The 22,620-nt window shown below is 37.9% G+C and overlaps 1 long non-coding RNA gene across 1 annotated transcript in view; it reads right to left on the minus strand.

Moving 5' to 3' along the window:
• Positions 1–262: 262 nt before the first annotated feature.
• Positions 263–22,620, minus strand: part of LOC147374666 (uncharacterized) — a 70,088-nt gene continuing 47,730 nt past the window's right edge. The window contains exon 2 of the long non-coding RNA XR_015163012.1: positions 263–391. This is a non-coding gene — a long non-coding RNA (uncharacterized LOC147374666). The remainder of the gene's footprint in view (positions 392–22,620) is intronic.

Consider the following 22,620-nt stretch of genomic DNA (forward strand, 5'->3'; position numbering starts at 1 on the left):
GAACACTGGAGTGGATTGCCATTTCCTTCTCCAGGGGATCCTCCCGATCCAGGGATCGAACCCAGGTCTCCTGCATTAGAAGCAGACGCTTTAACCTCTGAGCCACCAGGGAAGCCCAGTAGAAAATGGTAAATGAGCCCAAATATTGATCTATTTTCATAAAACCAAAGAGATGACAATTTCCCAAATCTATGTGCTAACCTCAAAGAACCCAAGGGATGAAGATATACCCACATTCTTGCTCAGGAGTAGTCAGACTTACTGGATAGTAATGCAGAAAGAGCTTTCTGGTCTTCTCACCACTTTCAGCTGAAGAGGTCCCAGGAACCAGTCTGCACACAGAGATGGGTCAGCACTGGGTACCAAAAGAAGTCTCTCCAACACATGAACACTATAAGAGATCCAAACAAACAGAAAGGAAAAGGGAACGATGCATACGGTTAATGGTGGTACCTCTACTGAAGAAGCCATCATCCTCTAGCAGGAAGCCCCAGGGTCTCAGTTGCTTTATATACCCAGGTGGTAGCTCCTTGATTGCTAGGATATACACCCAAACCCCAGACTATTCTTTTTCCCCAGATCTAGCCATCCTAAGCACCTCACTCATTTTAATTTCTTCCATTTCCCCAAAATGCCCACTTCTCCTCCCTTCCTAAACCTGGGTTATTTCTCAGCCTCAATTTTAGAACTCTGTTCTTTTTCTCTCATTCCTGTTGCTGAGAAGAGAAAATTTAATTTTTAGTTTTGGAACAAAGACAGATAGAAAAGGTCACTAAGATCGTCTGGTCTTCTCTAGGGGAAAAAAAAAAGTTTTGAAACTAGAAATCAGTTTCTCTGACTACTGGACTGAAAGTGGGCCATAAGTGGTAAAAACAGCACCTTTAAAATACATTCAGTCCAGCAAAAAACACTATAGCGTTTAATTATAAATTAAATACCCCATATTGTAGGTTATCACAAAGCATCAAAATTCACCTCACTGAAAGTAACACCACTCAGAACCAAAGGGATATGATCCACCTCCATAGCTCCTAGTGGACTGTCTTAATAGGAGGGGAGATTTAGGATCCCTAGATTATGAGGTGGCAATGAGTTTCAATTTATGAGCAATACCTGACTGGTTACTGGCTATGGTAAGAACACTTCTGAGGCTTCACTGAGGCTTAAAAAAGCAGGTTCTGGGGGATCAAGTACTGATAGCTAGTCATGGTTCAGAAGTGACCAGATATCAAACCATAAGCCATTAGTTCATCTTATATTAGGAATGAATGCATGTAAAGCTTCTAGAAAATTATCTATAGAAGTAATTTGGTGAAAGATATAAACTTGCAAGTTGAAACACTAGGCAAACCCCCAACTAGATCATTCAGAGAAAACCACATGTAGAAATTCTATAATCAACTGCTGAAAACTGAAGGCAAAGAAAAAATCTTGAAAGCTGTTGTGGTGGGGGTGGTAAGGAGATATTGCATTTTATATATAGCAGAATAATGATTCGAATGACTTCAAATTTTAGAAACCATGAAAGACACAAAACAAATAATGTTTTTAAAGTGCTGAGTAAAACGAACTGTCAACCCAGAATTTTATATAGAGAAAAAACTTTATCAAGAATGAAGGCAAATGAAGAAATGAAGAAAACTTTCTTCAGATGAAGAAAATGAAGAGAATTGTCTCTATTGATCTTCCCATAAATTTAGGCGAAAGAAAGTGACACCAGAGGAAACTTGGAACTTCAGAAATGAAAAGGAATGACTGAAATGGTAAACATTTTGGAAAACAGAAGAGGTTATGTTTTTCTTCTTAAGTTTCTAACATATATTTCACTGTTGTAATAAAAAAAATATAACATTGTCTGGGGAGAATGTTTCAATGTACATAGATGTAATATACTTGGAAAATACAACATAGCGGAGAAGATTTGTTTCATGGCCTAACATGAGGTCTATCTTGGAGAATGTTCCACATGTATTTGAGAAGAATGTGTATTCTAGTTTTGTTGGGTAGTGTTTCTGTGTGTTAGGTCCCATTGATCTACAGTGTTATTCCTGTCTTTCCTTGTTGATCTCCTGAATGGTTGCATTAGCCTCTATTTTTTTATCCTAAGTGGTAAAATATTAACTCTAAGATGACTATAAAAATTAGCTATGTATATTGTAATCCCCAGAGTAACCATTAAAAAATAATACAAAACAGTAGCAGCAAAACATCAATACATATTAATTGCCTAAAAAAATTCAAATACCCAAAAGAAGATATGAAAGGAACAAATATCAGAGGAGAAAAATAGAAAAGTAATAAAATGATTGACTTGGTGAACCATTGAAATTATTGCATTAATGTGAATGCTTTTAACAGAACTATTAAAACTTATCAGACTGGATTTTTCAAAAAGACTCAACTACAAGCTGGCTGCAAAATCACAATTTAAATACAATTATATAGATTAAGTAAAAGAAAAAGGATGAAAAGAGGTATTTTATAGTTACAGAAAATCAAGGAATGACAGTGGCCAAAATTTCAAAATAAAATTGGAGGATTTACAGTACTTAATTTAAAATTCATTAGAAACAACAGTAATTAAAGAGTGTGGTTTTGGCAAGAGAATGTGCATATAAATTAATGGATCAGAATAGAATCCAGATATCGACTTACACACCAAAGTGCAACTGAATTTTGAAAAAGAGTGTAAAACCAATTTGGTAAGGAAATGATAGTCTTCCACAAACGGTGTTGGGACAATAGGTCATCCATATTTTTTTAAAAAATCTTAATACATATTGTACATCTTATGTAAACATTGATTCAAAATGGATCACAGGCATAAATGTAAAATATAAAAGTGTAAGAGAAAATCTTCGACATCTCAGGTTAGGCCCTGAGTACTTAGACATGACCTCAAATACACAATGCATACAAGAAAAATATGATTAATTAGGTCATTGAAATTAAAAATATTTGGTCTCTGAAAGGGAATGAAAAAAAAAAAAACATGCCACAAGCTCAGAGAAAATATTTTAAATTTCTTATCTAACAAAGAACTTGTATTGAGAATACATGCTGCTGCTGCTGCTGTGTCACTTCAGTCGTGTCCTACTCTGTGCGAGAGCACAGATGGCAGCCCACCAGGCTCCCTCGTCCCTGGGATTTTCCAGGCAGAACACTGGAGTGGGTTGCCATTTCCTTCTCCTGAGAATACATGAAGAACTCACAAAACTCAATGATAAGAAAACTCAACAACAATGAGGAAAAGATGTGAACAAATAGTTCACCAAAGAAAATATACAGACAGCAAATAAGGACATCCAAAAAAATCAACATCAAGATTCATTATGGAAATACAAATTTAAAACAGAGTAAGATTTCACTACCCATCTACTGGGGCCTTCCAGATGGCTCAGTGGGTAAAGAATCAACCTGCAATGCAGGAGACGTAAGAGACCCAGGTTAGATTCCTGGGTCAGAAAGATTCCCTGGAGAAGGAAATGGCAACCCACTCCAGTATTCTTGCCTGAAAAATCCCATGGACAGAGGAACCTGGTGGGCTACAGTCTATAGTGTCACAAAGAGTTAGACCTGACTGCATACACGAGGTGGAAGAACTCATCTATTAGAATGACCAAACAGCAAACAAACAAAACAACAACAAAGACACCTGCAAAATTAAGTTCTGGCAAAGATGCAAAAGAGCAAGTAGGAATCTCAGGCGTTACTGGTAGAAATGCAAATGGTACAGCCACTAAGAAAAATATCTTGTCAGTTTCTTATAAAGTTAAACATGCTGCAACTTTCTACCCAGAAATCCTACGCATAGGTATTTATACAAGAAAAATAAAAACATGCTCACATGAAAACCTGCTCACGAATGTTTACAACAGTTTCATTTACCAAAACTAGAAGCAACCCACATGTCCTTCACCTACAGAATGAGTAGTCAAACTGTATTAACTCTAAAGAAAAACTACTTGAGAATAAAATGGCTTACTGAACTTAAAAAAAAGGGGGCATGGTATCTACAACAACATATAAATTTCAAATATACTGGTTGAAACAAGTTGGACTAAAAAGTTTATATGCTATATGAATATGAATAGTTTTATTTGACATTCTGGGAATTATAAAACTTTATGGGTAGAGAACAGATCAGTGGTTCAGTTCAGTTCAGTTCATTTCAGTTTAGTCACAGAATTGTGTCCGACTCTTTGCAACTCCATGGACTGCAGCACGCCAGGTTTCCCTGTCCATGACCAACTCCCAAAGCCTACTCAAATTCACGTCCATCGTGTCGGTGATGCCATCCAACCATCTCATCCTCTGCTGTCCCCTTCTCCTCCCGCCTTCAATCTCTCCCAGGATCAAGGTCTTTTCTAATGAGTTGGTTCTTCGCATCAGGCGGCCAAAGTACTGGAGTTTGAGCTTCAGCATCAGTCCTTCCAGTGAATTTTCAGGACTGATTTCCTTTAGGATTGACTGGTTGGATCTCCTTGCAGTCCAAGGGACTTTCAAAAGTCTTCTCCAGCACCAGAGTTCAAAAGCATCAATTATTTCTGACTATAAAGTATAAGTCTGAGGACATCTTGGGGGAGAGTGTTACATTGTTCTGAATCTTGATTATGGTCATGGCTATGGGACTCTGTGCATTTGTTACATCTGATAGAACCATGCAACATAAAGACTGACGTTTACTGTTTATAAACTTAAAATGAATTTGAAAAGATTAAAATCCTCCAATTTCCATTTAAGCCAACAAACTGAGCACATATTAATACATAGTGCTCGTTCTTAAAAGAAAAAGAGATTTTCACTAATTTAACTCTTTATTATTATAACATTTCATCTTACCAAAGAAAAATAACAATTTTTGTCCTCCTATTATAAAGCACCAATGTACTCAGCAGTGTTTCTGAAATACTCTGCCAAAGGGATGGAGGCAGAAAAGAAGAGATTGTGTGCTTTTTGATAAATCTTTACTGCTACATGTGTGGTTGTTTTGTAAGTAAGGGAATCTGCTATCTTGGTACTTTTCTGAATAGAGTTGTCTAAGAGGAAGAATCAATGAAGTTATTGGCTGATTAATGAGCATGAAAACAAAGAATGTTGCTATCTTTATTTACAATGAAAAAGTATAGACCTTAAGACTAAACAGAGCAAAAGACATATATTGTGTGATTCATTTTCTCTACTCCTAGCTCATTGCTGTTAGGAACCTACTTCTATCTGCATGGTGATGAAAAATAAACTTTAGTAAACAATAGCTCAGTCAGTAAAGAATCTGCCTGCAATTCAGGAGACCTGGATCTGATCCCTGGATCAAGAAGATCCCCTGGAGAAGAAAATGGCAACCCACTCCAGTATACTTAACTGGGAAATCCCATGGACAGAGGAGCATGGCGGTCTATAGGCCACGGGGTCACAAGAGTCAGACCGACTTAGCAAATAAACCACCACCAAACAATATGTGGGCTTTTTGTTTTTCTTTGGTTGTTTGTTTAGTGGGAAATGAGATTGTTGTATTGTGGGATCAAGTTGATTCCCTCCTATAAACAACATTTGATGTAATGAATGTTAGCCTTTGAGTTTCTCCGGATTTTCCTATATCATTATCTATTTTACCCCCTCAATTTTGATTTCTTTTGTCCAGTAGAAGGAAAAAAAAATAAAACTTTCATTTTAAGTATGTTATGGATTTTGGTAATTCCTACCAAAAGTCACTAGTGTTAGCAGTATAGGCAACTCCAGGGTATTAGTCTCTTGAAAGCATTCACTAAAACTTGTTATTTAAAAGGAAAATCATCAAAGTGGATATATAAAAATCATATTCAACTGTTTTCCTACAATTAATCTTGTGTTCTCAATCTCTTTCTTTCCAGGTTGTATTGTTGTGACCATGAAAATATTGAGGATAAGAGGAACTGATAGAACAAAACTCAAAGCACAGACTTATATATGTGTGCTCAGTTGCTCATTCATATCTGACTCTTTGAGATCCCATGGACTGTAGCCTGCCAGGCTCCTCTGTCCAAGGGATTTTTCAGGTAAGAATACTGGGGTGGGTTGCCATTTCCTCCTCCAGGGGATCTCTGCCCCCCACCGCTACCCCCCGCCCAGGGATTGAACCCTCATTTCCTGAATCTCCTGGGTTGGCAGGCAGATTCTTTACCACTGAGTACATGTAGAAAGGAATAATCTCTTTCCTTTGCATCAGACCACACTTTGTTAACTAGAAACAAAATATTACAATGGTTAATCTTCTACCTTGAATAATTTTCTAAATACCTAAGTGTTGAACTCTAAATTTAGTGCTGATGAGTCAAGATGAGGATTTATAAGAAATTGAACAACATGACATTTTCTGCTTTGACCTGATTCCCTGAGCAGTATCTCACATATCTTAAGGCACATGTCTATGATGAATGCTAGTGTTTAGGATCCAGAGATCAAGGAGAGAAAATGTGGGGCCCACATAGCAGGAAAATAACAGGTGGTCGCCACTGAGACTGAGTGACCAACCTGGACCTCAGTGTTCCCTTCAACATTATCCTGGCAGAAAACTCAAATCTATACTCATCTGTCTACTTCCAGAATTTCTGTCCACACCTCTGTCCTCAGTCTCCTCCTTGCTGTGCTATGCTAGTTGCATCTGACTCTTTGAGACCCCATGGACTGCAACCTACCAGACTCCTCTGTCCGTTGAATTCTCCAGGCCAGAATACTGGAGTGGGTTACCATGCCCTCCTCCAGGGGATCTTCCTGACCCAGGGATTGAGCCTGTGTCTTCTGCGTCTCTTGCATTGGCAGGCAGATTTTTTTTTTTTTTTAACCACTAGTGATACCTGGGAACCCGCAACCTCCTCCTTATCAGAGTCACTATCTCTTCTCTGTAATCTTGTCCCAATTTCCTATCTCGCTCAAGTTCCTATATCAGAACATTTTCAGTGGCTTAGATCTCAGAGAGTCTCTGTTTTTACTACCCAGAAGGCAGTATATTAATGGAAAAGATCAACTGTTTCTCTACTGACATGGGCTGTTTGTTTGACAGACAACTTTGACTATACGATTCCCTCAGAAACACTGCATTATTATTGTATTTATACAATAATATATTTCAGATATATTTAGACTTGACCTCACCAAGACACATAAATATTCTGTATGATATTTTCTCCCAAAGAAAAATGTCTTTTAACTCCTGAACAACTGACATACAATCAAACTTTTGCAACCCTACCCATTGTCTTAGTGGGAATTTCAGGTAGTTATATTTGTATCTGCACTATTTTCTTCATTACTATAAATTTCTGGGTATTATAGACAAAGGTAAACTTTTACTAGATTAGTAAGAAAGACAGAGTATCTACTTTGTGCCATAAACCAGGCTCTAGAGAAGAGAAAATTAATTAACCATCAGTTGTTTATTATGTACAAATTTGGCTGTGGTCTCTGCTTGGCCATTTCAAAAGGAACTAAACAAATCTACTTTCTTCCTTCTGGGAACTTAAAATCAAATACAGGCTATTCTAATAAAGCCAAACAAGTCCAGGAAACATGTAAATTAAATAAGAAGTATTTATCAGTTAAAAAATGAATTTAATTAAATTAGAGCTGTTTTCAGAAGAATGATCCTCAAAGTGTCCTAAAAGGTTAGAATGCAACCCTTTGAGACAGAGTAAAGGGCTGCACTGGCTGTCTTTAAGGCACTTTACTTTGCTCCCCTCCAAAACTAAAGACCTTCCCCTGCATCGAGACCATTGGGAACATCAAGGGTTTGCTCTGTCTTAACACTGCACCTATAGGGAAAGTAATTCAGCTCTGACCCTCTTGTTATTCTCTATAATCATTCCAATACTTTGGCCACCTGCTGTGAAGAGCTGACTCACGGGGAAAAAAAAAACCTCAATCTTTCTGGGAAAGATTGAGGGAATGAGCAGAAGGGGGCAACAGAGGATAAGAAGGTTGGATGGCATCGCCGACTCGAAAGGACATGAGTTTGAGCAAACTGCAGTAGACAGTGAAGGACAGGGAAGCCTGGCATGCTGCAGTCCATGGGGTCGCAAAGAGCTGGACACAGCTGAGCAACTGAATGATAACAATAGTAGTCACTCTGGACTTGGAACTTTTCCTTCCATTTTGAAAACAAAAATTCCTTCTATTTTGACACACTGATTTGGTTGAAGGACCGGACTGTAGCCCATTAGGCTCCTCTGTCCATGGAATTCTACAGGCAATATTACTGGAATGGCTGCCATGCCCTCCTCCAGGGGATCTTCCCAACCCAAGCATCGAACCCAGGTCTCCTACATTGCGGGCAGATTCTTTATAGTCTGAGCCACCAGGAAGCCCAAAGAAAAGCTAAATATATAATTAGAAGAGAGATAAGTATTTTAATAGTCTTTTTAAGGCAATTTGATACCAAGCCAAAGCTTGATAAGTGGTAGTTTCTTAAAGGTTAGTTGTAATATAGAATCTGAAACCATATCAAAAAATAATCTTTGCCACATTAAAGTGATTTGTCTATCTTTAAGTTTGAATAAATCTTTTATCCAGGTAAGATGTGGTAATAGCATACATTGGTCGTTTGGAAAACATTGGATCAGTGAGTTATTTAGACCTTCTAAATGTTGACACATTTCATTACACAATATAAAAATTATATTTGTTAATATCTCTAACAATCTTTCCAGAAAAGTCTTTATCTATTGGGAAGCTGTTAGGCTCATGCCTTAAGCTATTAGGCTCAAGCCTGCCAGGCTCCTCTGTCCATGGAATTCTCCAAGCAAGAATACTGGAGTGGATAACCATTCCCTTCTCCAGGGAATCTTCCCAAACCAGGGACTGAACCTGGGCCTCTTTCTTTGCAGGCAGATTCTCTACCGTCTGAGCCACCAGGGAAGCCCAATTTCCACTTAGAATCTCTAATTGTATCACTGGCACCGTTTCTCTAGTGTGCAATAGTTAGTTTGCAATGGTTTGAGACCCAATTACCTATTCTTAACACTGTGTTCAGTGACATCAAGTCAGTAGTTATAATCAACCACACTGGGAGTATTTACGCCACAGAAATTGGCTATTAATCTACAAATTGGGAACTTTCTTTGTCCCCTGAGGGCTAGTTGTTAAACATTTATCAGAACATCACTGACTGTTTTCCTTGAAGTGGCAGGTTTACATTTTTGTTGAAGATAAATTTTCTGCCAAGTCCCCTAAATTTAAATAATGATAGGTTGCCTGACAGTTGTTCTTATAAAAAAGAAGTGTTCCATGAAAAGTAGTTTATTCATCTCAGTTTCAAACTATTGGATGAATGCTTCCCTTCCTCCGCCGGCCCTGGACAACCTATGTACTTTTTAGTATGTAAAATGCTTTATGCATATTTTCCCTTCTTTGAAAAAAAATAATAAAAAACATGTTTTCAAGTGTTAAAATACAATCAAATTAGTAATTTTTACTGCTTCATCAAAACATTCCTAAGGAGCCAGAAGTTTTAACCAACACTGCTTTTCAACACCTGTGCAAATGTCAATAAAGTAGAAAATGCAAATAAGATCTTAGTATTTTTATGAAAAGAGTTTTATGAATCCTCTGAAAGTATCTTGGCTTCCCCAGAGTTCTATAGTGTATACTTTGAAATCCATTGTTTTATACAAACAGAAATCTAGAAACTTTACCAGCAATACACTCTCACTTAAGTCTACAGAAAATAAAGCCTCAAGAAACAAATACCAACATTAGATTATATCAGAGGAGAATTTGAGACGTTCAAGAATGATAAAAAAAAAAAAGTGATAAGCATGTTAAATGAAAATATGAAATAATAAGCATAAAATAATACTAATGTATATGTTTAGGGTTTAAATCAACAAGAGAAACTAAAATAGCAAATAATAAAAGTATTTAACTCAGGAGGGAAGGTATATGAAAATAAAATATTAATATTTGAAATTCTTGATTTATTTCAGAAGACAGACAAGATAACTTTAGACTACAGTTAAATCAAATATGAATGTTAAAATTTTCAAGGGAACCACTAAAATATTAGAAATGTATATATCTTACATTATACTTTGAATAGGTAGAGAAAAAAAATGAAAAGAGATATTAAAGGGAGGAAAAAAGGACTGAAAAAGTCATAACAATGCACCTCAATATATTTGTAGTTAAAACTAATAAAAATCAATTAACTTATCAGGTTAAAAGGAAAATACTGACAATTTCCACTTTTGTCTATGGTAAAGGAGTTTGTAAAAGACTAACCTTCCATCAGAGAATAACTGTTGACTGTAATGCAAATGGATAACTAATTGTTTGAACATACTAGAGAGCTGCATTGACATCCAGAATTTGAAACAGCCTACATGACAGACAAGATAGAAACACTTTGATGAGGCCATGACATTCTCTGCCCTGTCTCTCCTTGAAATATTTGCCAGTATGTAACTGCTATCAGGGGGCTTCTTAAGTGGCACAGTGGTAAAGAATCTGCTTGCCAACACAAGAGATGCAAGAGACAGAGATGTGAGTTCAATCCCTTGGTCGGGAAGATCCCCTGGAGGAGGAAATGGTAACCCACTCCAGTATTCTTGCCTGGGAAAGTCCATGGACAGAGGAGCCTGGTGGGTTGCAGTCCATGGGGTCACCAAATAGTTGTATGTGAGTAAGCACGCACACATAACTGTTGTCAACCTAGAGATCTTGCAGAAAGCAGCAATTCTAACCCTTTAACATTCTCACAATGCTAGGAAGACAAATGGAGTTTAATGCTACCAACTCAGCAAGGACTTGAGGGACCAAAATCGTGGAGTTTAAGAAACTACAGAGATTAAGCCTGACATTCTGCATGTCTTTTTCTCAGATACATTTTCCTAATCCCACACTTTGTAAGATGGGAGATCTAAAAGCTGAGAAACTAATTCTCTTGTGAAATTCTCCACTTTGACATCTATTTTCTTGAATATATTAATCACAATTATTTTAGAGGTCACATAAAATACTTCCAAAATCTAGGTCATCTATGAGTCTATTTCTATTAAATACATTGTTTATTTATCATTTTGTCACTTAGTTAGTCTCATACATTTTTAATACTGAACACTATATAACATTGTAGAGTGTCTGCTGCAGTTTTTGCTCTAAGGGAATTTAATTTTCTTTTGTCAGGCAGTTAAACTAAGGCCACACCTTACTTCCAACAGAAACATTTGCATATTGATGAAAAGTTTAAGTCAAAGATTTAAATCAGAAACATATAACTTTTCTAAATTTGTATATATCTAATATGCGTGTGTGCCTCAGTCACTCAGTTGTGTCCCACTCTGCGACTCCATGGACTATCCCTCCAGGCTCCTCTGTCACGGAAATTTCCCAGGCAAGAATACTGGAACGGGTTGTCATTTCCTCCTCCAGGGACCTTCCTGACCCAGGGATCACCCAGGCATCAAATCTGTGTCTCCTGAGTCTCCTGCATTGGTAGGCGGATTCTTTACAGCAATATTTAAAAAGATATCATGCAAAAAAAATAAATAAACAGAACAGCAAAAAAGTAATTCCACCATTTAACACTTAGTCATTTATAGCTCAAGAAAACAATCCCCGGTAAACACAAAAATTGAACAACAGAACTAATAAGTTCAAAGTAATGAAAATTATAAACACTATAACCCATGTATACAAAGCTAGTACATATTCCTTACAAACATACATTTTAGGGGGGAAATGGGAGGAACAGACTGGGAGTTTGTGGTTGGTAGATGCAAACTATTACATTTAGAATCGACAAACAAGGTCTTACTCTATGGAACAGGGAACTATATCCAATCTCCTGGGATAAGCCATTATGAAAAAGAACGTATATATGTGTATAACTGAGTCACTTTGCTGTACAGCAGGAATTAACACATTGAAATCAACTCTGCTTTAATAAAACATATATATATATATACACACAGACATATACACAGTTATACATTTTTCACTGAACCTGGAACATTTACTAAAACTGGCCGCACTTTAGGCCATTTTATCAAGTCTCAATAAATTTCAACACAACAGGGCATTTTCTTATGAAAGGTGAAGTGTTAGTTGCTCAGCCCTAGATAGTTAAGGTGGACATCAATGGAACGATTTCAGTGAACCCAGACTCCTGCATCTCCCCAAACATAGAAAAGTGCTAAATTTATTAACTCGAGATGTCTGGTTTTTCTTTAAATAGTAATCTCTTAATGCTCTGATTACCTAGGATTTTTTTGTTTTGTTTTGTTTTGTTTTGTTTGCAAAACTCATAAACTGGCCCGTCCCTTACGTCTTGGGAACAGTCCCTCAGAGCTATCTGAGAGGCTGTCTCTCAGGTTTATGTCCTCAGTAAGTCTGTGGAATAAAACATAATTTTGAATATCTAGGTAGTACTTATATTTCTTTCAGTCAACAACAAAGCTGAATTTTGGTCTAAGGAAAGACCTAATAAAATTTATAAATCTCAGACAATACTGATGAAGAAAAACAACAACAACAACAAAAAACAACCACAAATAAAAATACTTAAAAATGAATGAACTGTTACGACAAAGATGCACAAAAGACAATAAGAACATATTTGAAAACTTAGGTCAAAAATTCCAGGGAAAAAATAACTTCACTAAAACAAAGCATAGAAAAGGTGAGTCCTTAAACTGTTTTTAAAAATTAAATAAGAAAAAAGCTGTATATATACCCACAAATAAAACACCAGGTTCAGATGGTTTTAAGGTGAATTCTGCCAAAATTTAAAGGCAGTTATGTCCATTATTTCACAAAGCCTTCTAGAAGTTGTAGAAGAAGGCCTTCTCCATAAGACAAATCATCTTATGAAGTCAGCATTATCTTACCCTTAAAAGTGGATAAGAATCTTATGAGAATAAAAAAATACAGACTAATCTCAATTATGAACATAAATCTGAAATCTAAATAAAATATTAGAGATATAATCCATTAATGTGTTTTGAAAAAGCTGTATGTATTTCAGATATTAACCATTGAATCAACATTAGAAAATCTGTTGATGTTAATCTTCACTTCACATTACATGATCATCTCCATAGACTCAGGTGGGAAAATCAATACAATGAAACATTAGTTAGTGTTAAAATTAATCTGATAGAAAAAACTAAAACAAACAGCATATTCGATACGAATGTAAAATCAGTCCTTTAAAATCAGGAACAAGACAAAAATGTCCATCACTACCTCATCGATCCCATCCTGTACTGAAAGTACCAGGCAGTTCAAAAGCACAAGAAAATGCAAGCACACGAAATAAATGGAAGAAAAGCTAAATAACTTGTGGTTGCTATAAACTGCCTATTTAGAAAACCCAAAAGAATGCAAAACTATTCAAATTAATAGGAGAGTTCAGCGGGAATACCAAACAGAAGACCAACATGCACAAATCAGTTGCATTTCTATACCAATAAACAAGGTATTAGAAAATGTAATTAAAACAATAGACCCTGTTTTCAATAGCAACAAAGGTTATAGGGTGTTTATGGCAAATATAGGAATAAACCTAACAAAAGATAATATAAAAATACTGTTAGAAGATATTAGGGGCCTAAATAAAAGAATAAACAGAGCACAGAGATGAAGCTGACAAAAGATGAGGATGGAGACGTAGTCAGGGCCACATCATGATGGGATTTGGGGTCTTATTAAGTGGTTGGAATAATTCTGAGAGCAATGAGTATCCCTGGAAGGAATTTAAGTGGGGATATACATGAACTTCCTAGACTGAGATCATTCTGGCAATGGTGCGGTGAACAGGCTCAAGGGGCAACATTTGGGATCAGGCTTCCCTGGTGGTTCAGCAGTAAAGAACCTGCCTGCCAATGCAGGAGACTGGGTTTGATCCCTGGATCAGGAAGATGCCCTGGAGAAGGAAACAGCAACCCACTCTAGTATTCTTGCCTGGGAAATTCCATGATCAGAGGAGCTTGGCGAGCAACAGTCCATGGGGTCGCAAAGTCAGACACCACTTTAGTGACCGAGCATGCACGCACACACACACACAAGAACCCAACATTTGGGATCACGAAAGAAAATAAGAAACTTTTTAAGCTGTCCTATTGATACTGAGGGCTTCCCTGGTGTTGGTAAAGAATCTGCCACCTTTCAGATGGTAAAGAATCTGCCTTCAATGCAGGAGACCAGCATTCAATCCCTGGGTCAGGAAGATCCCCTGGAGAAGGGAATGGCTACCCCCTCTAATATTCTTGCCTGGAGAATTCCCTGGACAGAGGAGGTGGCCTGAATTAGGGTGCCCAGAAGGTCCTTCACGGTCTAGGCCTAGACCGCCTCCTCAAGGCCTCAAGGCCTTCAGCCTTCATCAAGGCCATCTCATCCTCTGCGTTCTTGCAGTCCAATGAGCTCCAAGTGGTTTCTCATACCTCCAGATGTGATACAAAACCTTGTCTCCTGGGACACTTTACAGACTACCGTTCTCTGACATTGGCCTGGATTGGTCTTTCAGTTCTGAACTTAGCCATTGTATCCAATTGGAAAATATTTACGGTTCCTCCAAAGCTGAGGCAGTTTGCTCATAAAATATAATTTCATACTTCTACTGTAATATCTCGATTGTTTTACAGAAATGGTCTCTTTATTCACTTCCTCCCCTCTAAGTCAGAAACCTAGATCTTATTCAACAAGGTACCCCTAGAGCCTTACATATATCTTGGCTTCAAAAAATATTTATTGGTATGAGAAAAAGAGATAGGGAGACACGGAAGAGAAAGAAGGAAGGAGGGAAGGGCAAATGAAGGACAAGAAGAAATTCCATCTATTGTGTGGTATCGCAAAGGTCTTCTTCAGATCCTAAATCGAAGACTGGTGATAATTTGTTTAGCACCACTAAAAACCTTAATTTTGTCTAGAAAATGTAGCTCATGGGATTTCTACTGCAGGATCTTAACCTTGGGTGGAGGAAGTGGTGAGTCTTGGCCCAAGTGACAGTACAAAGCAGAAGTTGGCAAACCTGGAGGTCATATATATCTCTGTTCTGTAAATAAAGTTATATTGAAACACAGTCCCGTTTTAAAAACTCATTTGCATATTGTCTATGACCACTTTCATTCCACAACATCACAGCTAAATAGTTGTGCTATAGACTCTATCACCCAATTGTCAAAAATATTTATTATTTGGCCTTTTATAGAAACACATTGACAATACCTGGTATAAAAAGCCAGAGCTCACATGATCAACTGGGAGTGGATTAACTGAACAATTAATTGATCAATTATGGTTACTTCCTGGTGGCAGTACAGCACAACAGAACATCCACTCTCTTCTAAGTTCAGTCCTGGGTGTAGCGAATTGGGTTAGGTAACATGACAAGGTCCCTTGGGGTACTAAATTATTATTTACAAAATTTTTAAAAATAAGACACAGAGACAGAAAAAGATGGAGAGAGAGAATAATTGATAAGAGTTATTGGCAGAATATCTTCCTGATACAGCAAAAGAAATTCTTTCCACTTGTGTAAAATAATTTGTCAGACATAGTCATCATACCCAGCCTATGGTTTTTGCTTGTCATTTTAGAATATTTCTCTTTCTTATGAAAAATATAAGATCAGTAGTCCTGAAGGCTGCTATATTTTTATATCAGAAAAATAGTTGATCTTGACTGAGGCTATCGAGTTCTTATTATCAAAGTGCTTCCTCTTATAAAGATTCAAGGAATTTTTACTTTCTGTGGCTATGGCATATTTATATCAACTACAGTCATTTCTCAAGATAGGCCTCATTATATAGATAGTTCCTTAAGAGATCTTGACTCAATCAAAATAACAGAGAACTTCAAAAATTTATATATATATATATATGTATGTATATATATATATAACACACACACACATATATATTATGGCTGTAAGTTACCATTTTCAAGAATTCTTATGGAAGTTTAAAACTATTTTATGACTGGGAAAGTCAAACAGTACTATTTATTAAAAATTAGAAAATGATGCCTCTAGAAATATCATGCTGATTAGTTTTACTTGGATGCTTCAAAGGGTAATTAAACAAACCATCGATTAATCATTTTGCAGTGACATAAAAAATAACTCCATGAAATAAATGTTATCATAGTTTTGTGACAAGCTATTCCTTTCAGCTGTCCTTCTAGAGGTGCAAAATTACATCTTTCAGTATTTCAAGAAAAGTATTGGTATATTTTTTCTTAATTAGGAAGAGTTCACTTCATTCACAGATGTATCTTTTGTATATCTTAATGTCTTCCTAAAAAGCTGTGTAGAAACAGAACTTTTAGTAACAAGTGTCAAGAATATATGTGTGCATATATGCATACACACAAATACACACACACACATATATGAAAACCCAATTAAAATCTTGGCTCTTGCATTGTGTTTTAAGAGGTTTTATAAATTACCTAATCTCTCTGAATTTCAGTTTCTCAACTATAAAATGGGGATAATGATATTTATCTCATAGGATACTGTGAGGATTTGAGTGAATTAAATATAAAGCTATCTCATATTGTCTGGAATATGGTAAATGCTGGGGAAAAAAATTTGCTCAATCATGTCCAACTCTTTGCGACCCCATGGACTGTAGGCCACTAGGCTTCTCTGTCATTGGGAATCTCTAAGCCAGAATACTGGAATGGGTTGCCATTTCCTTCTTCAGGAGATCTTTCTAACCCAGAGATCAAAACCGGGTCTCTGGCATTGCAGGCAGATTCTTTACCATCTGAGTCACCAGGGGAGCCCGACAATGTTAGTATCATATGCTCCCTGCACTGGGGACGCTAACCATGGTGTCCCACCACAAGTAAGACCCCCTTGGTGAAATCAGTTGTTCACCTATAACCTTTCTCCTGCTTGACTGAGCTTTGATTCTCATGTTTGATATTTGAATTTGTTTTCTTAATTTTAGTAAATTCACACTTCCTCAGTGGGTATTCTCAAAGTAGGCTAGGTTTACTAAGTATTACTGGCAGATTGAGTCTTGGAAAATAGTTACTTGGCAATACCTTTAAACAGATATGGCAAATCTATACCACATGCATGACTACTTCACTCTCCCATGCCAAGAAATATACCATTAATTGATGACATTTCTTTTCCACCTGAGTTCTGCTGCAAGCTCAGAATACTCCTCAATACACCACTCCTGAAAGGCAAGAGCAGTAGATCAAGGATTATATATGAACTGAAATCTGGCTGGCATCCCTGATGGTGCCTGTTCTGTTTTCATCTATTTTTTAACCTCTAATAACTTCCATTGCATTTGATTCTTATATTTCATCCCTACCTTTCTACCTGCTTAAATCTTGGGTCTACAGTGGCTGCCACCCACGCCATCGTATCTAAGATCTACTGCTCACACTGATACTAAGGTATTGTTTACTGAATTTCTATAAAGCAGGCAGCTGCCTTAGAAATTCAGGCCTGCCCTTATGGAGTTTACAGTCTAGTACATTATATGATCTGATAGATAGAGTGCCTGATGAACTATGGAATGAGGTTCGTGACATTGTACAGGAAACAGGGATCAAGAGCATCCCCATGGAAAAGAAATGCAAAAAAGCAAAATGGCTGTCTGGGGAGGCCTTACAAATAGCTGTGAAAAGAAGAGAAGTGAAAAGCAAAGGAGAAAAGGAAAGGTATAAGCATCTGAATGCAGAGTTCCAAAGAATAGCAAGAAGAAACAAGAAAGCCTTCCTCAGTGATCAATGCAAAGAAATAGAGGAAAACAACAGAATGGCAAAGACTAGAGATCTCTTCAAGAAAATTAAGGATACCAAGGGAACATTTCATGCAAAGATGGGCATGATAAAGGACAGAAATGGTATGGACCTAACAGAAGCAGAAGATATTAAGAAGAGATGGCAAGAATACACAGAAGAACTGTACAAAAAAGATCTTCACAACCAAGATAATCACGATCGTATGATCACTCACCTAGAGCCAGACATCCTAGAACGTGAAGTCGAGTGGGCCTTAGAAAGCATCACTACGAACAAAGCTAGTGGAGGTGATGGAATTCCAGTGGAGCTCTTCCAAATCCTAAAAGATGATGCTGTGAAAGTGCTGCACTCAATATGCCAGCAAATTTGGAAAACTCAGCAGTGGCCACAGGACTGGAAAAGGTCCGTTTTCATTCCAATCCCAAAGAAAGGCAATGCCAAAGAATGCTCAAACTACCACACAATTGCACTCATCTCACACGCTAGTAAAGTAATGCTCAAAATTCTCCAAGCCAGGCTTCAGCAATACTTGAACCATGAACTTCCTGATGTTCAAGCTGGTTTTAGAAAAGGCAGAGGAACCAGAGATCAAATTGCCAACATCCGCTGGATCATGGAAAAAGCAAGAGAGTTCCAGAAAAACATCTATTTCTGCTTTATTGACTATGCCAAAGCCTTTGACTGTGTGGATCACAATAAACTGTGGAAAATTCTGAAAGAGATGGGAACACCAGACCACCTGACCTGTCTCTTGAGAAATCTGTATGCAGGTCAGGAAGCAACAGTTAGAACTGGACATGGAACAACAGACTGGTTCCAAATAGGAAAAGGAGTACGTCAAGGCTGTATATTGTCACCCTGCTTATTTAACTTATATGCAGAGTACATCATGAGAAATGCTGGGCTGGAAGAAACACAAGCTGGAATCAAGATCGCCGGGAGAAATATCAGTAACCTCAGATATGTAGATGACACCACCCTCATGGCAGAAAGTGAAGAAGAACTAAAGAATCTCTTGATGAAAGTGAAAGTGGAGAGTGAAAAAGTTGGCTTAAAGCTCAACATTCAGAAAATGAAGATCATGGCATCTGGTCCCATCACTTCATGTGAAATAGATGGAGAAACAGTGCAAACAGTATCAGACTTTTTCGGGGCTCCAAAATCACTGCAGATGGTGACTGCAGCCATGAAATTAAAAGACGCTTACTCCTTGGAAGAAAAGTTATGACCAACCTAGATAGCATATTCAAAAGCAGAGACATTATTTTGCCAACAAAGGTCCCTCTAGTCAAGGCTATGGTTTTTCCTGTGGTCATGTATGGATGTGAGAGTTGGACTGTGAAGAAGGCTGAGTACTGAAGAATTGATGCTTTTGAACTGTGGTGTTGGAGAAGACTCTTGAGAGTCCCTTGGACTGCAAGGAGATCCAACCAGTCCATTCTGAAGGAGATCAGCCCTGGGATTTCTTTGGAAGGACTGATGCTAAAGCTGAAACTCCAGTACTTTGGCCACCTCACGCGAAGAGTTGATTCATTGGAAAAGACTCTGAGGCTGGGAGGGATTGGGGGCAGGAGGAGAAGGGGACGACAGAGGATGAGATGTCTGGATGGCATCACTGACTCGATGGATGTGAGTCTGGGTGAACTTCGGGAATTGGTGATGGACAGCGAGGCCTGGCGTCCGCGATTCTTGGGGTCGCAAAGAGTCAGACACAACTGAGCGACTGAACTGACTGACTGACATTATATGAATATTGACAAATAGCCACATCAAAAATCTTAAATTACTGTTGAATAAATGGTATGAAGAAAATGTATATAACAGAATTCCTGACTGAATCTAGTGAGTCAGAACTTCCCGGTGGTCCAGAGGTTAAAAATCCACCTGCCAATGCAGGGAACGTGAGTTGATCCCTGATCTGGAAGATCCCATATGCTACAGGGAAACTAAGCTCGTGTGTCACAACTGCTGAAGCCCACGCACCCTAGAGTTCACGCTCCACCACCAGAGAAGCCACTGCAATGAGAAGCCTGTGCACTGCAACTAGAGAGAAGGCCCCACTCGCTGCAACTAGAGAAAAGCCCGTGCAGCAATGAAGACCTAGTGCAACCAAAAATAAGAAATATAAGTAAATAAAAAAAATTTTAAATCTAGTGAGTCAAAAAGGCATCCTTAAGGTAGTGATGGTTGTTCTGAGGTATAAAGATAAACAGGACTTAAGTAGAAGTAGGAGTTGCTGAGAGGGAAAATATTCCAGGCTGAAAGGCCATTAAGAGTGAAAGTTTAGGGCCAGAAGGAGCTCAGTATGCTTAAAGACCTAAGACCAGTGGTAGGGACTTAGAATGACAGGAGAGAGAAATGTGGTTAGACAGGCAGGCAGGGGCCAAATCATTTAAGGACATTTGGGGGTACATTAAGTATTTGACACTTCATCATAAGAACAAGCTGAAAACATTGAAGGGGAGAGTAGCATGATTAGATTTGTATTTTTAAAGATTATTCTGGATACAGGATGCTTGGGGCTGGTGCATTGGGATGACCCAGAGGGATGGTATGGGGAGGCAGGTGGGAGGGGGGTTCAGGATGGGGAGCACATGTATACCTGTGGCGGATTCATGTTGATGTATGGCAAAACCAATACAATATTGTAAAGTAAAAAAAAAAAAATTTTAGACTAAATATTATTATGAAATTTTATAAGTAAGAATGTAAAATTAAACTATACAATGCTAATAAGACAGTATTCCTCTTCTTACCAACAAGAAATTAAGTTTCTATAGAAAGAGATTCACAGGCATAAAGAACAGACTTGTGGTTGCCAAGGGGAAGGGGGGTAGGGAGACAGTTGGAGTAAAAGTTTGGGGTAAGCAGATTTAAGCTAGTATGTACAGAATGGATAAACAATTAGATCCTGCTGTATAGAGCACAGGGAAGTATATTCAATAGCCTGTGATAAATCATAATGGAAACGAATATAAAAAGGAAGGCATATATATATGTATAACTGAATTGCTTTGCTGTATTGGAGAAAATAACACAACATTGTAAATCAACTATACTTCAATAAAATAGTTTCTAATAGAAACAAAACTAAAGTTATAATCTAAACAAAAAAGTAATAAATTAAAAAAAATTTTTTAATTAAAAAAAAACATTATTCTGGGCACCATTTTGACAGACGGATTAAAGTCAGCAAGATATGCATGCCAGAATTCCAAATGGGAGGTGACAAAGTCTAAATAAGAACATAGAGTATGAGATGGGCTTGATGAAGGAGTAAGGGCAAAGACTTCCATCTCCAAGAACTTGTTGATGAAACTTCTCTTCTTCTTGGGTAGTTCCCCTTCAGTGTCTATTTAATGGAAGAAAATCACATATTTAAACTACTTTACTACATTGTGGGGTATTCTCAGTAAATAGTTTAAGTACATAACTGATAAGCAGTATCTCATCATTAAATCAGTCTAATGAAGTTTCATTCATTAGATTAGGTTATTAAGATGTCTTTGCTCTGGACTTCAATCTCCAGTCAGCTAAAACTCCCAACAATCCATTTACCTCCTCTTTCTTGATGGCTCAGGCCTCACTTTCTTCCTAGCTTAAGATTGCTTGTTCAGCTACCTACGAGATTGCTTGTTCAGCTATCCTAACTCACTGTGTCTGTCTACATGATTTCCAAGTAAGTAAAGATCTTCCTGCCTAAGTTATTCCCAAATTACTTTTACCTTTGTCTGTGTCACTCCTAAGAAGTTACACTCCCTCCGTCCTCTCTATTCTCTAAATTGTCTCCAATTTGAACATTCAAGTGTCTATGGAGGACCAGCAGGAGTCACAAATAGAAGTCATTGAGTTGTGACTGAGGCATAGGAGAAATAGTAAGTGGAAGGGGCTTGGTTATTTAGCTCCACCCTGATGCAGTCACAGTTTTGCTAAACTCTCCAATTTATCAAGAAAATCCAGAGTATGCAAAATATCTTGAGCATTGCACGCATGCTAGGTCGCTTCAGTCCTAACTCTTTGAAAGTCGATGAACAGTAACCCACAGGCTCCCCCATCCATGGGATTCTCCAGGCAAGAATACTGGAGGTGGGTTGCCATGCCCTCCTCCAGGGGATCTTCCCAACCCAGGGATTGAACTGGCATCTCTTGTGTCTTCTGCATTGGCAGGCAGGTTCTTTACCACTAGCGCTACCTGGGAAGCCCATCTTGGGCATTAAATGCAGACAAACAGCTCAAAATATACTGCAGGACAAACAGATGTATACATAGATTTGGGCCAGTGGTTGTAGCTTTGTTGCCTTTGGCCATGATGTTCACGGAAAAGGGCGAGTTCTGACACTGGGTGGCTCAGACTCAGAGGCCCTTAGGACCCAGTTGCAATTCAGCCTGTACTTGGTGGAACCAGCAAGAACCTCACCCCAAAGGTGAGGTCCAGAGTGCATTGGACTGTACAGGGTCAAGCTCTCAACGGCAACTTTGTGTGGTGCCAAGAGGCAGCAGTAGTTCAATGTTAAGTCTTTTTGGACTTCTGTTTACTTGGTACTTGGAAAGAGGATTGAGTCCTCCTTAATTCCCTGATTTTAGTGGCTGAAATAGCCTGTCATGCTCTTCGGAAATGGAGGAGGATGGATATCCTCAAAAGGGTCATGCTGAACTACAACGATAATATGAGATATTTTAAAATTCACTGAAAACTACATATGATTATGTTGGTACACATACTGGTGAAAAGCACATTAATAGAAAAAAGCACATCATTAATACATCTAAAAATTAAGTATTCTTTTAGATTATTTTTAGTAACGAGGTGACTGTCAAACTCATGTAAGTTGGGAGGACTTTGTCATATGTTGTGCAAGTTAGGAGTCCTTAATGACCACT

The sequence above is a fragment of the Bos grunniens genome, chromosome 4 (genome assembly GCF_055505025.1).
Source record: "Bos grunniens cultivar Pamir isolate PY7600 chromosome 4, Bosgru_T2T1.0, whole genome shotgun sequence".
NCBI classification, from domain to species: Eukaryota; Metazoa; Chordata; class Mammalia; order Artiodactyla; family Bovidae; genus Bos; species Bos grunniens.